Source organism: Schistocerca serialis, chromosome 2, assembly GCF_023864345.2.
Source record: "Schistocerca serialis cubense isolate TAMUIC-IGC-003099 chromosome 2, iqSchSeri2.2, whole genome shotgun sequence".
In the NCBI taxonomy this organism is placed as follows: Eukaryota; Metazoa; Arthropoda; class Insecta; order Orthoptera; family Acrididae; genus Schistocerca; species Schistocerca serialis.
Genome location: NC_064639.1, coordinates 1045152422 through 1045174843, shown reverse-complemented (window position 1 = coordinate 1045174843; position 22422 = coordinate 1045152422). Strand labels below are relative to the sequence as shown.

At 44.2% G+C, this 22422-nt stretch overlaps 2 protein-coding genes across 2 annotated transcripts in view; both read left to right on the top strand.

Annotated features, from left to right (window-relative positions):
- The window catches only part of LOC126458476 (serpin B6-like), a 238280-nt gene extending 236230 nt beyond the window's left edge, over positions 1-2050 (top strand). Inside the window, exon 10 of the mRNA XM_050095570.1 lies at positions 1492-2050. The gene's annotated coding sequence lies outside the window, so the exon portion shown is untranslated. The remainder of the gene's footprint in view (positions 1-1491) is intronic.
- LOC126456615 (serpin-like protein HMSD) overlaps positions 1-22422 on the top strand; it is a 144499-nt gene that overhangs the window by 9289 nt on the left and 112788 nt on the right. The gene's annotated exons all lie outside the window — the stretch shown is intronic.

The window sequence follows — 22422 nt, the reverse complement described above, 5'->3', positions numbered from 1 at the left end:
ATGCAATCTCACTTTTCCCATGAGTGGGTTGTGTTCTGTTTTGGCAGAGTTTAAAGTCCTGACATCTAGCTCTGACTGAGGATGGATGTTCTGTTTGTAACAATGTAATCTGTTGTAGATTTATGACCTCTTGTGTTCTGAAAAGTGTGTTTGTACTTCTCTGTGAGTTCACAGCAAGTATTATTTATTCTCAGTTCATGACTTGAGCATACATTGATCATAATCTCACCATTATCATTTAGATAGTCTTCATTAAATCATTGTTTAACTCCAGGGATGTCACTATTTCCAATAGGAGCATTAAAATCCCCCATTATGACTGGAAGTTCATTTAAAGATATCAGATTGATAACTTCTTGTAACTGCTGATAGAAAGTCTCTCTTTCTGTTCTAGGTTTACAATGCACTGGGCTGTACAGGGAGATAATGTTCAGTTTGTGATGAGCACATTTCAGTTTTAGTAAAACTATTCTCTCAAAGACTTATTTGCAATTCTCAATAAGATCTTTGTGTTTTTTGTGGATAAGTATCCCTACTCCTGCTGTACCTCTTGTCTCCTTCTCAGCACTGCTATAAATGAGTAGGTGCTGGTCATATTCCTTCTACCTTTTGCCTGTCTTTTTTGTCTCTTGGAGAACACATATTGAGATTCCATAATATTTTAGTTCTTCAGTAAGCTCGTAATCTTTGTTATTAAAGGATTTTATGTCCCATACTACAATTTACAGAATATGTTTTTTTCCATCTCTTAAACCTGTTCCTAGCATTGGTTGTCATATTTATAGTCAGTCCTTTCTGAGGCGCAATACTGATACTCTGAGCAGTGAAATAACTTCTCTACTAGCTCACTGACCTGGCTGTCAGTGGGTTTGTTTTTGAGATTTTCATTTCCCTTGGCTAGCTTCTTTCACTACAGCTCAGGAGCCCATCCTGTCTCACAAGTTATGGAGTTCTGATATCTCCTAGCCTTTGGTACTCCTGCACCATTAATCCTGCAGGGCATCAGAATGCACTTATGTTTTCTTCATGGTTTTCTTCCCTTATCCTTTGGTGATTCAAAACGCTGTTCTGTAATGCAGCAGCATTGAAGAGCTGAGTTTAGGATGGAAAACAAAAGACTCCCTCAGGTGTCAAAACCTAATACTGTTGGGGTTGAAATAACAAGAGTTATCCAATAGAGGCTGACAGGAAAGGAAATAGAGAGAATTTGACACCAGTAAGTGGAATTAATGTCAGGCTCAGTTCAGGGCTCCAATATCGCTAACCCATGTACTCTCAACTATTCCATGTCATGTTGTGTCCTATATAGACCACAGTGAAAGAACTCTAGTATTGAATGTTTTGAATGTTTTCATACTATTCAAGTTAAGGTTTTGAATTTGGATCCCACCACTGTATTGTGTTACAACACTCCTCAATTTCCATGACACTATAGTAAATATGCTTTTTAAGAAATTTCCCAGTGTTTAATTGAAATACTTTTTATTGCAGCAATAGTCCTCACCAAGAGACTTTTGGTTAAGCACAAGAAAAACCTCTTGCGGTTGAGTTTGTAAACCGACTGCTGCAGCTCACTTAACTGCTATAATGCTGCTTTGACAATGGGTGTAAATCTGCATTTTTATAATAACTGTCAATTTTCAAGACCTGTTGCTATGGTTCAACTGGCCATGTATCTCAGATGGTGATTGGCAGTTACGAATACTGGAAGAAGAAGTCAAGACAGTCTTTTGAATGTAATGATGAACTTCACAAATTAAACTGATACAGAGTGTGTATTACAAATAGTGGTATAAGACTGCACTACAAAAACACATGCAAGACTGAGAGCAAACTGAGAGCCAAGAGGCTTTTGCCTTGTCACTTGAATACAATACCAGTAATGATTTACATAATATACCATTATTACAAAACATCTTTTTCCTCAAATTACAGTTAAACTTTATATGTTTTCTTGTCAGTTTTGTGTGGCATAAATTGCAAAATTGTATAAATAGTTTCTTCAGGTAATAATATTACAAACTGTACAAATAATCCTTGGCAAATTATCCTTGACAGTAATATTGTTAACTAATATTTGAATTGTTACTAATATGAGTTGTGTTTTACTGGACATGTGACTTTTCCTGTATAAGTGCCACGTGTTTCCGAACTGACAGCTCCTACCCCACCCCTTGTGGACAGCACCTCAAACAATGCTACTTCGGCTCCTGTGCACTGCTGTGCGCCGCCACTGACAACACAAACAGTGCACTGGTGCCAAGCGTTTCGCCTGCGGCCGTGCTGCTACAGGCCGTGCCCTCGGACAATGGACTCACCAACGCTTCACGAGCTATACTGAGCTCACCCGACCACGATGCCACTGCTTCGGGTCAGCGGCCATTTTGTCACATTGACTCCTGGGACGCTTCACCACCTTGGCTTCCGTCGGATCCGCCGAGTGTCTGCGAACACCACGACCATGCCCCGCCTGCCCCGCCCGCCTCACATTGTAAACAAACCGCCCGTGTCGCCAGAAACATTTCGGTCGTCACCAACGGCATGGTTCACAAGCTTCGCCTCATGCCAGGCCCCCTGATCTCCAGTAAATTATGGACACCTACCCCATACACATGAGGCAATACTGACCCTACGACTTATCTTAGAAGAAAGATTAAGAAAAGGCAAACCTACGTTTCTAGTATTTGTAGACTTAGAGAAAGCTTTTGACAATGTTAACTGGAATACTCTCTTTCAAATTCTGAAGGTGGCAGGGGTTAAATACAGGGAGCGGAAGGCTATTTACAATTTGTACAGAAACCAGATGGCAGTTATAAGAGTCGAGGGGCATGAAAGGGAAGCAGTGGTTGGGAAAGGAGTGAGACAGGGTTGTAGCCTCTCCCCGATGTTATTCAATCTGTATATTGAGCAAGCAGTAAAGGAAACAAAAGAAAAATTCGGAGTAGGTATTAAAATTCATGGAGAAGAAGTAAAAACTTTGAGGTTTGCCGATGACATTGTAATTCTATCAGAGACAGGAAAGGACTTGGAAGAGCAGTTGAACGGAATGGACAGTGTCTTGAAAGGAGGATATAAGATGAACATCAACAAAAGCAAAACGAGGATAATGGAATGTAGTCAAATTAAATCGGGTGATGCTGAGGGAATTAGATTAGGAAATGAGACACTTAAAGTAGTAAAGGAGTTTTGCTATTTAGGGAGTAAAATAACTGATGATGGTCGAAGTAGAGAGGATATAAAATGTAGACTGGCAATGGCAAGGAAATCATTTCTGAAGAAGAGAAATTTGTTAAAATCGAGTATAGATTTAAGTGTCAGGAAGTCATTTCTGAAAGTATTTGTATGGAGTGTAGCCATGTATGGAAGTGAAACATGGACGATAACTAGTTTGGACAAGAAGAGAATAGAAGCTTTCGAAATGTGGTGCTACAGAAGAATGCTGAAGATAAGGTGGGTAGATCACGTAACTAATGAGGAGGTACTGAATAGGATTGGGGAGAAGAGAAGTTTGTGGCACAACTTGACTAGAAGAAGGGATCGGTTGGTAGGACATGTTTTGAGGCATCAAGGGATCACAAATTTAGTATTGGAGGGCAGCGTGGAGGGTAAAAATCATAGAGGGAGACCAAGAGATGAATACACTAAGCTAAACAGATTCAGAAGGATGTAGGTTGCAGTAGGTACTGGGAGATGAAGAAGCTTGCACATGATAGAGTAGCATGGAGAGCTGCATCAAACCAGTCTCAGAACTGAAGACCACAACAACAACAACCCCATACCCAACATTGCCGACTTTACCAGCTCCCTCGCAGGTGCGACCACGATCTCTGTCATTGATTGCAAACAGGCCTACCACCAGATCCCCATGGCACCTGAAGACATCGAGAAGACAGCAATCACCACCCCAATCAGGTTATTTCAGTTTCGATATATGCCCTTCGGTCTGAAAAATGCAACCCAGACCAACAAAGTGCTATTCGAACTAAAATTCTGCTCTGCATATCTTGATGACAGTCTTGTTTTCAGCTCCTCCGTCGAGGACACCATTCGACATGTGCAAAGTGTTATGAATACTCTCGTGGCAGCAGGCATCGAGACCAACCAGGATAAATTGCGGGTACATCAACTCGCTGTCACTTTTCTTGGTTTTGGGTCTCTGCCGACAGCATTTCACCACCCCCTGACAAAGTACATACAATACTAAACCTAACCAGACCTTTGTCATTCAAAGAGCTCCAGCGCTTTATGGGGACGGTTAATTATTATCGCAAACATCTACCTCAAGCTGCCAAGATTCAGGCTCCACTGATGGACACCTTGGCAGGCACCAAGACTTCTGGATCTTGGCCCGTTCCATGGACCCCTCCTATGACTGCCTCTTTCACTGCCCTCAAAAAGCTTCTTGGTGAGGCCTGCACCATCGCGCATCCTCATCCCAATGCGCAGCTTTTCATCACCACAGACGCGAGCGATACTGCCATCGGCACTGTCCTTAGCCAGACAGTCGACAGTCAAACTTCACCTTTGCAGCTCTTCTCGCACAAGCTCACCAATGCACAACGGAAATATTCAGCCTTTGACAGGGAGTTGCTCATGTTCTATGAAGCGATCAAGCATTTTAAGACTGACGTTGAGGGACGCCCTTTTTATGTTTTAACAGACCACAAACTCCTGGCTGTGACCATTACAAACCCGCCAGCTGACCTGCCTCCTCGCAGCTTCAGATACAAGGACTTCATATCTCCATTCACCACCGATGTCAGACACATAAAGGGTGCTGACAATATAGTTGCTGATTTCCTTTCACGAGTCAACGCCGTTCATTTGCTCTTAGACCTCTCTGAACTGCCTAACCTCCAACCCGCCGACGAGGACACACAAAACCTGATTTCAGACTCTACCTCTTCACTACACTTCATCCGCAGCACCTTCCCTGGCATTTCTGGTGAGATCTGGTGTGATGACAGTACGGGCACGTTACGCCCCCTCATCCCAACCACACTCCATTGAGCTGTCTTCAACGCACTGCATAATTTAGCCCACCCCAGTGTTCGTGTGTCCGCCCGCCTCATAGCGGAGCGCTTTGTGTGGAGAAATGTCAACAAGGACTGCCAGCAATGGGCACGCTCCTGTGTCATGTGCCAATGCTGCAAAGTACACAAGCACACTTCACCCCCCCCCCCCCCTCGGCAACTTTACGATCCCTCCTGGGTGTTTCCAGCATATTCATATTGACATTGTCAGCCCTCTCCCCCCCCTCTAATGGCTTTCGATATGTTCTCTCGCCTATCGACTGAACAACTTGAGGCTCTCCCCCTCCCCAATATCACGGCAGAAACTGTTGCTCAAGCTTTCTTCAAGTCATGGGTATCGCGTTTCGGATGTCCAGCTATCATCACGACTGACCAGGGAAGACAATTTGAGTCAGCCCTGTTCAACGAGATTTGTAACATTTGCGGCATCTGGCGCAACCATCCCACAGCATATCACTCGCAAAGTAATGAGCTAGTTGATCGCTGGCACCGCACTTTCAAGGCAGTTCTTCGATGCCATGACTCTCTTTGGATGGAGGCCCTCCCCCTTGTGCTACTCGGGATTCGTGTGATCTATTAGGAAGACCTCAAAGGCACAATAGCCACGTTCATATACGGCCAGAACATTGTTCTCCCTAGCGAACTTGTGAGGCCTTCCACTTCTCTCCCTCAGTCTGACTTACCTTCCTTCGTGGACTGTGTCAGATGTCACTTCATCAACGTCCACATCCCTCCGCCCACCAGCAATTCCCGCCCTAAGGTTCACATCCCGAAATCTTTGGACAATTGCGAGTATGTCATGCTCCAAGATGACACTGTCTGTGCTCCCCTCCAACCTCCATATACCGGCCATATACCGGCGCTCAGCCAACACCTATGACATCCAGATAAAAGATTCAGCTGTTACAGTCTCCCTCAACAGACTTAAGCCTGCTCATGTCGAGCCTGCTTCCACCCCCCTTCAGGTCATGACCACACCACTCACTGTCATGTCTCACAATGCTCTGACCACTCCCTTCAGGTCGGACTTCCACACTCAATCGAGTAACCTGCAGCTCCATTCATTGAGCTCTCCTCCGACCTCGCTCTCTACTCCGGTCTCACACACTCCATCGAGTGACCCCATGCTCCCCACGTCGAGCTTACCTATGATCACGCCCTTGCCGCCGGGACCTTCGCCGGTTCCTTCAACCTCTCCCCCTTTGCCTGTCTTGCCTTGTCAAGGTTTCCCACATCTTGAACGTGCCCTCGCTCAAGGTGTTTGTGCCTGTTCCCCCAGACATAATTCACGACATCTCCATAATACTACACGATGACACACTGTTGATCATGTGCTCCCTTTCATCCGGTGCTCATGACACAACCTCCGCCATTCCCTGCCACCTGGTGAAATGTGTTCCCCTCTCGCCCTATGTCGACCTGGACATGCTTCGTGTGTTCGCCACGCCCACCGGAGACATTGTCGTCGTCGCTCCATTCCACCCACAAACTGCCAGCCTCCCTGTCGCCACACAACCAGCATGCCCAGTACGATGCCTGGCGCACTTCAACAACTTCCAGGGTCGGTGGCCGAACCCTCCTTCACGACATCTATCGACACAGCTCGCCGATGACGCTGTCGAGCTGACTGTGGTCCACCCTGCCGATGCCAAAGTCACCCCCACCCCCCAGGCTCTCAAGAGTACTCCGTACTGGGGGGGGGGGGGGGGGGGGGGGGGGGGGGGGGGGGGCTATGTGGTGCTGATGAGATCAACACCAGTATTGATCTGAGTATCATCTTTGAACTAAGCTAAACGTTATCTTTGTGCAGTTCTGCCATCCAGTTCTTTCTAGGCCTTACTTGTGTAAAGAGGTGAATAAGTGAACTCCTGATTATAAGGTGTTGTTTGGTGCACTTGACCCAAGCATCCACCTGATCCTTGTCAGGCACTACGTGGGATCCAGTCTGGAAGCACATGTGTATGAAGAAAGGTGTAACTCCAAATAGTTTTAAAGGACAGATATAGATGAGTGGATCAGAAAATGAAAAATGGTCTCAACCAGCTAATGAGGCATCAATCACCAGTTGGTGTGTTCACTAAAGTGTAGTGAATCCTCACCTAAATGACATTATGAATCTTGAGTAATTCTTTTGTTCTATCAGTAAAATTAATGTACCCAATCTTATTCAGTTCATTTTTGGTTAGTTTCTTTAGTGTCACAGGTCTTACAGGAATCACATAAGGTTTTCAATCAATTACATTTTCAATCCAAAGAACTAACCCAATTTCACATAAAAAATTCACAGGCACTATTATGAGCTACTCTAATGACTTTAAAATGACTATGGTATACATGTAAGAATTTATTAATTTTGTCATTCACTTTGCTGGATTTTTCCTTTGTTTTTATCAGTACTAAATCACCAGATTTGTAACTAACAGGTTTTACATAGTTGTCATGTCTCTTTTTTATTTCTTCTGGTTTCTTTTGCGTCATTTATTTGGCTAACCTAAATTTGATCATGTGCTATTTCACTTTACACTGAAAAACCATTTCTTCCCCATTTACATTAGAAGCTTTTCTCACAAACATTAATTCACATGGAGTACAACCAGCAGATTAATACTAAAATTATTAATGATGTTCTGAATTTGTCATATGTAATCAGCCCAAGCAGTGTGTTTCTTACTGAAATCGCTATGACACAGCCAGTTGATTTCCTTCATGACTGTCTTGCTCAGATTGCTCTGATGAAAGCATACAGATAATTTCATATGTTTAATTTTGTAAAGGCCTATGGACTGCAAAAATCATTCTGAAGTAAACTGAGGTCTGTTATCTGAAAGGAGCACAGCTGTTTTTTGGAAGGATCAGCAGTACTAGGATTGGAAGTGATTCCCCTGGAAGTGTGCTTTTGGACTAGGCTGGTTGTAATTATGTCCAGTAAAGGCTGAAGTGAGAATGGTGGTATCTTGCCATAAAGAGTCTGCATGTGAACAAATAAGTTTGCCTTGAATGCCAAGCCTGTATGGGAGGGAAAGTTTGACATGGAAAGGATGTCAGAATGTAAGTATTTCTGTTGGTTAGTAGATTTCATATGGACAGAAGTGTGCAGCTGGCCTTTGGTGATGATGAGATCAACATGAAAGAAAGCAGCATAGAGTCGACAAAACAACGATGTGAAATTTAATTTGTAGAATGTATTTAGAGATTCCAGATTTAAAGGTCAGAATCACCATGAGTCCATATGGCAAAGATGTTATCAATGTAACCAGGGGCTGAAGGCTTACGGATCCTAAGAAAGCCTTCTCCAAGTGACCCACAAAAAGGTTGGCATAGGAAGGAGCCAGCCTAGTCCTCATTGCCACACCCCTGATCTGTTTGTATGTCTGCCCCTTAGAGGTGAAGTAGTTAGTGGTAAGTACAAAGTTGATTAAGGCAGGCAGCATCAATGATGACAAGCAGGGTGTTTGGTGGGGGTGGAGCGGGCACAGATTCCAGACGATCTAGGAAGTGGTTGGTGTTTTTAATATAGGAGCAATGTCTTTCTACCTTGGGTTGCAGATGTTGATCAGCTAAGACAGATACAAGTATATGTTTGGTGGGTGCTTTCAAGCCAGCAAGTATAGGACAGTCAGGATGATTTAGTTTGTGCATTTTAGGAAGAAGGTAAGAGGTGGGGGTGCATGGTTTGGATAGGGTAAGAACTTCTATGGACTGAGGTGTTAGTCCTTATGAGGGGTCTGAGGTTTTAAGGGAGGACTGCAGGTCAGTTTGAATCACAGGGACGGGATCTTGATGGCAGATGCTGAATGTAGAGGTGTCAGACTGCTGGCATAAACCTTCACAAACATTCTCCTGTTGGCCAAGTATCACAGTGGTAGATCCTTTATCTGCTGGGAGGATAATGATGGAGTCATCACCTTTTAAGGAATGCAGAGCCTAGAGTCCTGCAGAGGAAATGTTAGGGTTGTGTTGTAGGGATCTGAGGAAGGGTTACGTAGCAGTGCTGGATGTGAGGAATTCTTGGAATGACTGTAAGCAAGATTTTGAGGTAGTGGTGGTGGATCAAGTTGGGATCATGGTCAAAACTATTCAAGGCAGGGTCCAATGTCTGTATCTTGAAACCTGGTTGTCCCTTGGAGCTACTCCCAGAGGCATAACATTGAAAGTCCCTATTTCTAGATGTAATCCTACTCTATACCAGGCTCTTTTACAATTTCAAGTACAGAAATCTCTTGCACTTACCCAGCTAAACTGTGACCTATATGCTTCATCTGCCAATTTCTACCCTACCAGACCTCTCTCCAAAATCCTGCAATTATATCAGCCCCTCACGTTTCCTCGGATGCTGTTGTCTGTCAAGTCAACTTCAAACTATAAGAACATGCCAGACTTCACCTCAAAAAGCTATCCCACCTTCTCCTAAACTACCTCAACAGTGATGTTTCCCTTCCTGGCCCTCTGCAGCTCCCTAAGTATCCACCCCATCAGCCACCACTCCCCTGCTACAAACTGAATCTGGCCAACCTTCTTAACATTCCCCCACCTTCGCCAATGCCTCCCAGACCATAATCACACGAATCAGTCACAACAGTACAGTGCTCTCAACCTCTCATCTAAAACACCCTCCCCTCCTGAATTATATATATTATCAAAGGGTCTCACTTCCAGCCCTAAACCTACAGTTAATCATGCTGCTTTGCTGAAAGATCCATTTTCCTTCACTTGTAATATCAGCTGGAAATATCACTTTGCAGCCCAATCTCAAAACATTTCTGTTGTGTTGGCAGAAGAGCCAACACCGTGTTACTATTGGAGGCCGAAAGGCACGCGTTTTAGCTCACGCAGGCTGGCGTGAGGAGGGAAGAACTATACTGACGTGAGGTCTGGAACACGACAAGGAATTAGAATTCAGAAAGCGGACATAATTAGTTTGATACTTAACTTTAATCCATTAATTATGAACATCGCTCTTGACGGTACATGATTCACAATATTATCTGTTCAGAATACATTTGTAGTAACTGAATATGGTGCCTTGCTAGGTCGTAGCAAATGACGTAGCTGAAGGCTATGCTATACTGTCGTCTCTGCAAATGAGAGCGTATGTAGACAGTGAACTATCACTAGCAAAGTTGGCTGTACAACTGGGGCGAGTGCTAGATAGACCCCCACAAATCAGTGGACGGTTGTGGTATAAGGCCTCCACCCGCCGTCGGGAGGACCCCATGTTGACGTATGCGACAAGGTGGGGAGCCTAACAACAGGCGAGGCTGTGCCACTCGCACCCTGCCATTTGGACCGCGGGGAGCTAGGAAACACCTGAAACCTACTCCAGGGTGCACGCCAACTTGCGGTGTATGCGCCCGTAGAGAGACAGGAGGGGCCAAAGGGTTGACCTCCATCGGGCCGGGGCACCCGACGGGCGAAGACAACTTATGGTTCGGAGTGGGCAAGAGTTCCATGTCGGAGGACAACTGGTCATGGGAGGCGATCGGCGGTGCATGTCCCAGGGAGGCACCCGGCGGCTGCAACGACGCGTCCACTGCGGGCGTCGCTAGCAGGAGAACAGGCGGCAGCGGCACGCCGCCATGGGGCAAAATGGAAGGCAGCGTCGGTAACACCTGGGGCTAAGGCGATCCAGTAGATGGGTCCCCGGAGTGCTGACCGGACGGCACCATTGCTGAAAGCAGACGGCGAACGGCAGATCCCGTGCGATGAGAGAGACGCAGCTGATTGAGATGCCGGCGCATTTCACCAGAGGCCCCCAAAACCAGATACAGAGCACATCCGAGGCAGCGAGGAATGAGCCTTTCGAGCCAATGCAGTGAACCTCGATAGTGGCGGTAGTAGACAACGTCGCCTGGGGCAAAAACAGGTGTCTGCTGCTGCACAGGAACTGTATGCGGCTGATGTAGCAAAGACATCAAGGTTCGATGATGGTGACCATGGAGCAACTCAGCCGGCTAGCGACCATCTCGGGGCTGAGAGCGATATGAGGACAAAAAGAGCAATAACGCGTCCTCCCGAGAATGCGACTCTTTCAACTTGAAAGTCCTGACCAATCGTTCCACGGCACCATTTGACTGTGGCGAAAACAACAGGGTCGTCATATGTTGAATACCATTAACCTTGCAGAATGACTGAAATTCTGCGGACATGAATTGCGGGCAACTGTCGGAAACAATTGCCTGTGGAAGACCTTCAATGCAAAAGATAGCAGATAACGCTTGGATGGTGGCAGATGATGTCGTGGAAGACATCCGGACAACAAAAGGAAAATTACTGAATGAATCTATCACAACCAACTATCGAGCATCCCAGAATGGACCAGCAAAATCGATGTGTAAGCATTGCCAAGGGAAAGTGGCTTTTGGCCATGCAAAGAATTTCCACAGTGGTGCTAATTGTTGTTCGGCACACACCATGCAAGAAGAGCACATAGTCGTAATCGCGGCATTGATTCCGAACCAAGTACAGTGCTGACGAGTAAGTTGTTTCGTTCTCACTATACCCCAACGTCCTTGGTGGAGAAGCTTTAAGACAGAGTAGTGTAACGAACGTGGGACCTCAACCCTGCACTGATCATTATCAGAACGCAACAGCAAAACACAACGTCGAACAAAAAGTCTCTCTTTGTGAGCAAAAAATCGGCGAACCAACGGGTCCTTGTTCTGTGACTTTGACAAGGGCCATTGCGTAGCAACAAAACGCAGAATGGTAGCAAGGACAGGGTTGGCAGTTGTGGCTGTAGCTACATGACGAAAATCAATCGGAAACGATTCGAGCACGTAATCGGTTTCCGAATCAATGAACATGCAAGCAAGTTCGGAGGAATCAAATGCCCTATCCTCAGCAACAAGCAAACGGGACAACGCATCGGCGTTTCTGTGCTAAGCAGTGGACCAACACAAGATATCGTAGCAGTACTGCGAGAGGAAAATAGACCAGCGAATGAATTTCTGTGCTGTACGTGGAGGTACAGGCTTGTTCGGATGAAAAACGGTGTCAAAGGTTTGTGGTCTGTGATTATGGTAAAGTGACGACCATACAAGACGCCATGAAACTTTGTAACACCAAATACGAGAGCCAATGCTTCTTTCTCGATCTGTGAATAATTTGTTTGCGCAGATGAGAGCAATTTGGACGCAAAGGCAATAGGGCGATCGTGCGAACCATCTTTGTGCGCAAGCACAGCACCAATCCTGAAATCCAATGCATCCACCATCATCGAAAGGGGCTTCCGGGAATCGAATGGTGTATGGCAAGTATTGGAAAGCAACGCCGATTTTCAACCGGAAAAAGGCGTGTTTGCATTCCGTCGTCCAGACGAACGGAACACCTTTACGGCGTAAGCGATGAAGCGGAGCTGAAATGGAAGAGGCATGCGGCACATATCTGTGATAATAGTTGATTTTTCCCAGCACACTCTGTAGCTGCTTCAAATTCTGCAGCAAAGTCGAGTCTTGTATGGCACGGAGGTGCGTGGGACTAGGATGTATGCCTTGGGCATTGAGTACATGGCCCAGGTATGGCAAGTTACGAGCAAAAATCACACATTTGTCCTTCCGTAAGCGAAGACCATTTTGTCACAAGACCTGAAATAATGTTCTGAGATAGGCTAAATGTTCTTCTTCCATCTTTCCGAAGATCAAAATTTCGTCCAGATAGTTTGCTGCAGTAGGAAACGACGCACAACAGTTTGAAGATATTGCTGAAACAATGCAGGGGCGGATGCACACCCCAATGGCAGTCGTTTGAATTGATACAAACCAAGATGCGTGTTAACCATCAAAACGCGCTGGGATTCTTCGTCCACCGGTATTTGCAAGTACGCATCTGCTACTTCGAAAAATATTTGCCCGGGCACAGTTTGTCGAAAAGATCTTCTGGGCGGGGTAAAAGAAAAGTTACAATCACTAGTTGTGGATCCACTGTTGCCTTGAAGTCCACACAAAGTTTCAATTTTCCCAAAGGTTTTGGCAAAATTACTAAGGTGATGCCCAGAGAGAAGCCTGCACACGTTCAATTACACCTTGTGATTCCAAATCGTGTAATGTTTTTGCAACCTCATCACACAATGTGTGGGGAACACTGCACGCTCTGAAAAATTTCGATTGTGCGTTTACTTTCAGTTCCAAATGTGCTTTATAGTTCTTAGCACAAACAAGGCCTGGTGCAAAAATATCTGCAAATTCTTCACATAGACGAGAAACACTGTCTGAAGGCACAGTCTGGTTCACTGATAGGACCTGATTTGCTATAGACAAGTTAAACAACTGAAATAAATAGAAACCAAACAAGTTCACTGCAGAAGAAGAACGAAGGACGTAAAATGACACAAATTTTGTTTGTCCTTTGTATGTTGCAAGAAGGCTGCACTGTCCTAACACAGGGATCTCTTGACCGGAATAGCTATTCAAGTTAACATTTGCGGCACGAAATGGAAGTGTACCAGCAGTTTGTAAGTGTCTTGATTGATCACTGAAACTGCAGCTCCAGTAACGAGCTGGATTGGTATCAGTTTGCCGTTAATGTCCAAGTCTACAAAAAGTTTATTGTCCTGCTGACGACAAGAGCGACTGTCTCGTGCAATGTGAACTGACACTGGTACAAAATCACTTGCGACTTGACGGGACTTCCGGCGATGTCAGCGCACACTATTTGTGGGACGAACACAGTCACTGATAGAGAGAGTGGCACTGGGCAGAGTGGAATGAACGGCATGAATTTTGACATCTTGGGTTGTCGGGTGTTCTGCCGGATATCAGCGTCGTACTTGCACGATATTTCGGTCACGTAGCTCGAGACCTTCATCAGGTGCGACCTGAGACTGCTCCTCGAGTGGATCTGGTCCAGTATTTATGCCTATGGACTTCCCCCTCCACCAACCAGAGACATGGAGATGGTAAACGAGCCCCTGACGGACTGCCAGGAGCACCAGACCGAAGATGGAACACCCAGAAGTGGGACTGGTGGGCGCGGACCGCAGAGGGAACATCCAGAGCCGCAGCAGATGAAAAACGGAGCGGCAACGCTCCAACAGGCCGTGGTGAGCGGGCGCGGACCGCAGGGGGAACGCCTGGTACCCCAGACCGTAGATGAAACCCCCAGGAGTGGGTTTGGTGGGCGCGGACCGCAGAGGGAACACCTAGAACCGCAGCGGACGGAACACGGAGCAGCAACGCTCCAGCAGGTCACAGGGAATGGGCGCGGACCACAGAGGAAGCGCCTGCAGCCGTTGGTGGAGGGGGAAGTCCATAGGCATAAATACTGGACCAGATCCACTCGAGGAGCAGTCTCAGGTCGCACCTGATGAAGGTCTCGAGCTACGTGACCGAAATATCGTGCAAGTACGACGCTGATATCCGGCAGAACACCCGACAACCCAAGATGTCATTAGATCGCCGGGAAAGCCTGAAGAGTTACGGCATGAATTTTCATGGGCGAAGTTTCGCGAGCCTGAGTATCTTTGGTTCGATTCCGATTCCAGCGCGAAGCAAAGGGCCTGGAATGGTTTGGAGTTTCCGATCTGAGCTTTTTCTGGCAAACGCTCAGAACATGTCCTTTTTAGTACAGTAAAAGCAAATAGCTTGGCGTGACAGGCAGTTCTCACGCGAATGTTTAGTAGTGCACCGCGGGCATGATTTGAGCACTGCATTTGCTTGCCGGCGCGGCACACGTGGCTAAGAGCCTGGCGGCAGCGGCGGGGACGGGCACGAGGGCTGTTTACTGCTCCGCGCAGCTCGCCAGGTGGGCCGGTTAACCTGACACACGGCTGGCGAAGTTTCAAATTATTCCCTAGCAAAGTCAAGTGTGTCCTGCCGATCCAATATATCCATCACTTGTTGAAGGGAGGGATTGACCAGTTTCAAAATCTGTTCCTTAATATGAACATCAGAAACGTTCTGTGCAATTGCATAATGTACCACAGTATCTGAATACAGGAGTCCACATTGAGACTCAAAAGCACAATCCCTAGTAAGGCCTTGCAAGGTTGCAACCCACTCCCGATTAGTCTGACCTGCCGTACGTTTTGTACGAAAGAAGGTATACCATTTCGCACTCATCACCAATGTTGTGTTGGCAGAAGAGCCAACACTGTGTTACTAGTGGAGGCCGAAAGGCACGCGTCTTAGCAGGCTGGTGTGAGGAGGAAAGAACTATACTGACGTGAGGTCTGGAACATGACAAGGAATTAGAATTCAGAAAGCGGACGTAATTAGTTTGATACTTAACTTTAATCCATTAATGATGAACATCGCTCTTGACGGTACATGATTCACAATATTATCTGTTCTGAATACACTCGAAGTAACTGAATATGGCGCCTTGCTAGGTCATAGCAAATGACGTAGCTGAAGGCTATGCTAAACTGTTGTCTCTGCAAACGAGAGCGTATGTAGACAGTGAACCATCGCTAGCAAAGTCGGCTGTACAACTGGGGCGAGTGCTAGGAAGTCTCTCTAGACCTGCCGTGTGGCGGCACTCGGTCTGCAATCACTGATAGTGGTGACACATGGGTCCGATGAATACTAACGGACCGCGGCCGATTTAAAGGCTACCACCCAGCAAGTGTGGTGTCTGGCGGTGACACCACAATTTCCAACAGCAAAACTCATATTGAGTAGTGCCTTAAAGAGTTCTGACCATGAACAGATCTTGATTATTTTAGCATTATTCTCCTAGCAGACAAAGGATATAACACTATGGTACTTGACCACCATGAATATGTTTGTGAAGGTTTGCGCCAGCAGTCTGACACCTCTACATACAGCATCTACTATCGAGATCCCATCCCTGTTATCCAGACTGAACTGTAGTCCCTCCTTAAACCCAGACCCCTCACAAGGACTAACTCCTCCATCCATAGAACTTCTTACCCCACACAAACCACGCACCCTCACCACTTACCTTATTCCTAAGATGCACAAACTAAATCATCCTGGCTGGCCTATAGTTGCTGGCTTCAAAGCACCCACTGAATGTATATCTGCCTTTGTTGGGCAACACTGAAACACAGAGTACAAAGACTTTCCTCCTATATCAGACACCAACCATTTCCCAGATTGTCTGAAATCCATGCCAGTCCCACTCCCACCACACACCTTGCTTCTCACCATTGATGCTACCTCCCTCTATACAAACATCCCCCACATACGTGGCCTGTCTGCTGCTAAATGTTTCCTCAGTCAGCACCCACCTGATTCCAAACCTATGACATCCTTCCTGATCTAATCAACTTTATACTTACCAACAACTACTTCGCCTTTGAGAGACAGACATACAAACAGATCAGGGGTATGGCAATGAGGACCAGGATGGTTCCTTCCTATGCCATCCTTTTCATGGGTCACTTGGAGGGGGCATTCAGCACCTGGTTTGGTTTAGATCCATTGATGACATCTTTGCTATATAGACTCATTGTGAGGCTGACCTGTTAAAATTCCTGGAATCTCTAAATACATTCTCCCAATTAAATTTCACATCTTTGTATTCTGAATCCCATGCCACTGTCCTTGACGTTGACCTCATCCCCACCAAAGGCCAGCTGCACACTTCCGTCCACATTCAGCCTACTAAGAAACTACAATGACATTAGGTATCCTTTCCATGTCAAACATTCCCTTCTATCCAGCCTTGGCATTCAAGGCAAATGTATCTGTTGTTTTAGTTCTGTTGGTTGATTTTGGAATAACCGTGCTGGGAGGCACCCCAACAGCTAACACAAAGAGTATGAATCGGCATGAAATTTTCGTAATGAGAGATAATTACTACTTGCAATACTGGAATTATGGCATGAATTCTTGTTGAAAGTAAACAGTCTTTCTCACAAGGGAAACTCCACATCCCACCCCCTTCAGATTTTGTGGAAAGATGGCCCAGTGGGTAGTCCATCAAAAACTGAACACAGGTCAGGCATGAAAACAGGAAGAAGGTGTACTGAACTGCAAAAAGAGAGTGAAACACAAACAGTGAATGGTCCAAAAACAAGAAGTGCAATGAGGAGCAACCTGAAACAGCAACTGTATTGTTCAAAAATTGGCATGGCTCAGGACTGCCAAGCAGGTGAGCCGTGTTCAAAACTCCCTCAAGCTAATAATCTCTTTTTTTTCCCCACAACGTTAAGATCTGTCCATCCGGTCATTGAAATGTTTGCTCTTTATCTGTAGTCTTGGCAGTTGTCATGCTAAATATTGGTTACAGAATATGAGTCATGTGGTAAAAATAGCAAGAGCACTTGAGATGACACATAGATGTCCCACAAAAATGAAAACAACAAATAAACGGGTGTGAACTGTGTTACAACAAAGGAATTCAAGAGTCAAAACTTTCAAAATGGAATGCAACTTCAAAAATGTTATAGACATATGTTTTTTACAGAGCACAGAGAAACTGTGTAATTGTGAAACTGTTGCACTCATTTGTTGCAGCTTATGTGACAAGCTATTATGTTTTTATCATTTCCTTGACAGTGATGACATTCACATTCATACGAACACCTACATCAGTCAAAGAGGCATATCTCACTCACTTACCAGTTGTACAAATTAGGTGCATCGATTAGAGATTCCCACCATATGACACAATGTCACTAATGCCATGTATGACACACCAGACATGCTTTCCAGTGGAAGATTTGGTTGACTTGTCACTTTGCCATCAAACGTTTGTGGTTTCCATTTGAAAGCCACTTTCTTTTGGCTGCTAATAGAAAGCTGGTCAGAATAAACTAAGCAAACAGCAGGCAAAAAGGAAGAATTTGATGAGTGAGGTTTGAACACAGCTTGCCTGAGTTGCAGTCTGACACAGTAACCTCTTAATCATGACACCATTCGCTTCACGTCTGCTCTAAATTGCGCTTTTTGGTCTTGGAATGCTCACTGTTTGCTTTTTTTTTTTTTTTTTCTTCCACGCAGTCCAGTACAACTTCTTCCTGTTTTCATGCTTGTTTTGTGTTCAGTTTTTGATGGGCTGTCCACTGGGCTCTCTTACAACAAAATCTGAGGGGGGCGCGATGAGGAGTTTTCCTTGTCAGTTATGTTCTTCTTCTATGCATAAATGTACACTCCACTAACAGTCACTTGAATGTTCTATAAATTTCCATCTAAAGTACCTTAGCACAATGTACCTTACATGATATGTCATTAACGTAAACTTCACTAACATTGCACTAAGAGTCACTTCATTACATTATGTTCTCAGCAGCCGATTATTCATAAATGTTATATCAGTTTTGGCATTTCACCTTACTTGTCTGAAGAATCATGTGTAAACACCACTGGCTCCACATCCCATTAAAAGTCACTTCTACATGCTGATCTTACAAGGGAACCTCCCCATCGCACCCCCTCAGATTTAGTTATATGTTGGCACAGTGGATATGCCTTGAAAAACTGAACACAGATCAATCAAGAAAACAGGAAGAAGTTGTGTGGAACTATGAAAAAATAAGCAAAATATACAAACTGAGTAGTCCATGCGCAAGATAGGCAACATCAAGGACGGTGTGAGCTCAGGAGCGCCGTGATCCCGTGGTTAGCGTGAGCAGCTTCGGAACGAGAGGTCCTTGGTTCCAGTCTTCCCTCGTGTGAAAGGTTTAATTTTTTATTTTCAGACAATTATTATCTGTCCGTCCGTCTGTCCGTCCGATGTGAGGTAACTGCGCCGTTGTACCTAAACAAACATCGAAACACACAACGTCAGTCGACTACAGCGCACGGAAGAGAGAGTATTCCTGCTAACGAGGCTCCCTGGATAGCAGTTGACTGTTCGCTACTTTGGGCGAGAGTGCATTAAATACGTGAGATGTATTCCGTTGGCAATATGAATCCAGCAAATATAGCTCGCGACTTCAATAACAAGGTCAATGAATATTTTCCGAACTCTAAGGAATCGGAAAGTTCCTTAAGGGATCGAACGATTGTCGAACATTTGTATGATTATTTCCTACATTTGTTGATAAACAGTACGTGTGGTGATGATTGTCTGAAAATAAAAGATTCACTGGAGGGAAGACTTGAACCAAGGACCCGTCGTTCCACAGCTGCTAACGCTAACCACGGGACCACGGTGCTCCTGAGCTCATACTGTCCGTGATGTTCCTTATCTTTCACATGGACTACTCAGTTTGTATATTTTGCTTTTTTTTCATAGTTCCACACAACTTCTTCCTGTTTTTTCGATTGATCTGTGTTCAGTTTTTCAAGGTCTATCCACTGTGCCAACTTATAACTAAATCTGAGGGGGGTGCGATGGGGAGGTTCCCTTGTTAGTACTCACGAGTCCGCAAACAAACACTGAACCAAGTCTGATATTGTTTCTCAAATGGGGCACCAGATATAAGATACAAGGGGGACCTAGATTTATTTAGATTAATGCTGCCTCTTGGTAGCTGCAACACTGGTCCTTTAGCTGAAAATGTTCATGATAGGACTGTATCTCTTAATAAATAAAAAGTTACGTCCAGTGGCTCTTTCCGAAAGTTTACACAGAATCACTTCACATATTTATTCACACCGTTTGATTCCTGTCACTAAAGACCAGGCATAATTACAGATTGAAAAAATATTTATGCTGGTCACCTTGTACTCACATTTGATGGATAACTTTAAATCATATTCCATGAAAAGGATGAGAATCATGAATTAATTGGCATGCAATGTAATTTATCCTACAGCAGTTCAACAAATTGTCTACAAGGCGTACAGAATGATGATAATACTTTGTCAAGTTACAGTGGCATGTTCACGAATGTCACTTGTTAAGTCTATCACTGATTCTAATAGTTACTATTCATATCCTCAAATAATCCCAAGGCTATTTCAAACAACAAAACTAGTGCTCACACAGTGGAGAATACTGAAATCCCAGAGCAAATTATGTACTGGCCAAGTTTTAATTCCAAGAAAAACTACAAGCATAAGAACAGAATTGTGCATGTTTCATCCTTATATAGACATGTGCTTGGTCATTACTTAAAATTTCTATGGGTGAAGTTATTCCTCCTTAAATTGATGTAATATTTACTGTCGCCTGCCCGGTTAGCTGTGCAGTCTAACGCACTGCTTTCCGGGTGGTAAGGCGTGCTGGTCCCCTGCACAAATCTGCCCAGCAGATTAGTGTTCAGGTTCGGTGTGCTGGCCAGTATGTGGATGGTTTTTATGACGGTTTCCCATCTGCCTCAGTGAATGCAGACTGGTTCCCCTTATTCTGCCTCAGTTACAGTATGTCAGTGATTGCTGCACAATTACTATTATTTTAATTTCATATGGAGAATTGGATGGAGGTGGCGATCTTCATGACTGCGCTGCTCAACAATAGAGGTGTGTGTGTGTGTGTGTTCATCTCTTTCCCTTCATAGCTGCCAAGATCAGTTTCAATAATTAGGTCAAATTGGCCGCGACATTCAGAGCCTGCAATCTTTCTTTTCATTGAAGTACAAAGTCTGATTATTTTATTTCTCAGATGACCAAATGCATTTTAACCACAATTCTATTTACCCAGGCCACAGGGAATGATAGTACTTAGAATGTACGTGCCTCTATCTCGATCATACATTCGCATACAGTTGAGTGTGTATCAATGTAACTATACTTATGATGGCCCATTTCCTTTACAGTATTAATTCTTATTTTGAATCATTCATCTGCGAATGTCCATGCCCTCTTATTTTGTGTAGTCAGTCGGGTGCATTTCTTAATAACATTACTTTTAATATTCATTCCACAATTGACCTTTGCCTGTATGGCAACGCGCTTCACGCGTAATATTTATTATGCGACAATCATATTAACTCTCACTTCAAAATTACGACAGCAGCTGACTTTCAACAATTTTAACAGGGCGGTTACAATGGCGACCGAGTGCCATGGCCTTTGTTTCAAAAAAAAAAATTAGTACAAATCTTAGGTTGAAATATTTAAGTAGTTTTTTCCATCCATTATTGTGACTATAACCAATTGTTTGTTACATGTTACACCAGTTATGTAACAAACAAGAAAATTATTACTGAAACCAGTACACAAAATTCACAAATATTTATCCTAAAAATTTTGAAAAAAAGGAACTTTTGGAACGTTAAACTGATTACCAAGAAAATTGACCAGCAAAAGAAAGTACGGAAGGTTTAAAGAGCAACAGCACTACTACGCTTTTGGTTGATCGTAAATATTGGATAGAATTGCGTTTTTGCGACACCCACTAGGTAGCATGCATTTTTTCAGAATTTATTTTTCAGTTAGTTTTGTAGATTTTTTTGTAAATATATCATACTTGAATGTATCACAAGATATCAGAACATTTTTGTTGACTGCGCTTGAAAAAGTCACGTATCAGTCTTCTGTTTCCTCAGAGTATATTTTACTACATCGAATTTCACGAATGATCGCAACTTCATCTGTGATTTGTTTACATGTAGTACGAGCTGCAGTACGGATATATATATAGCTATGGTACCAAAACGATGTATAATTCATCTGATAAGGAATCAGTTGCTCAGCTTGTGCCTAACACAGAAGTAGAACACATTGCAGATACCGATAACGCAGCCGCAGCGACTAGTGGTACTCAGTCGCAAGCAACTTTGGAAACTGTTCCAGATTCCGCAAATGAAGGGTACGGGGAAATATAATGGTAATCCACATTAGCTATGAATGGAAATAGTCAACTGGAAAATTTTTAAAAAATATTTCATACATAAGTTATTAATATTTTATTAGTTATGCAACTGGTAGTCACTGTACAACATCTTAAGCACACAAATCAATGAAAAAAAAATACATACTTTGTGTTAATAATGTACAAAAGTCTACCTTTTCCTAGCTGTGGCGAATATATTATGTAGCATACCATTGTTTCCCTGCAACAAACACAGGACAGCTGAAAACTCTCATCCTTCGACTGTAGATGCATCTACATACTCATCCTCATTTGTAGATGTCTTCATAGTTGTTATTGCTTTGTAGAATTTGTTATACATCAGTGGTATCCAGTTCAGTGCAGATATGAGGTCTTGTTTCTTCAATTGGAACTGACCCAGAATACTTCTTTTGAAGACTGGTTCCTTCTAAGGTGGTAGGGTGACCTCCTTTGTGTAAAATGACTTTCTGCCAGTCTTTCCCATGAAATGTATTGGATACGAACAAGAGTCCTGGGTCATCTGCATCGAGGACGAGCCGTACAGCATCTTGCATAACACCTTGTGCCCTTGTACTGAGACATCCTTATGACTAAATGTAGATCTCATGTCACTGATGCAAACAGAATCTTCTGATCACATAACATGAATTCCAAATGGTCGCTTTTGGCCACACTTCTTCAACATGTCCACTCAGTCTTGAGAGACATATACAAACTGGACATATCAGCGAACATATTGCTCCACAACAGGAAAATCTCGATC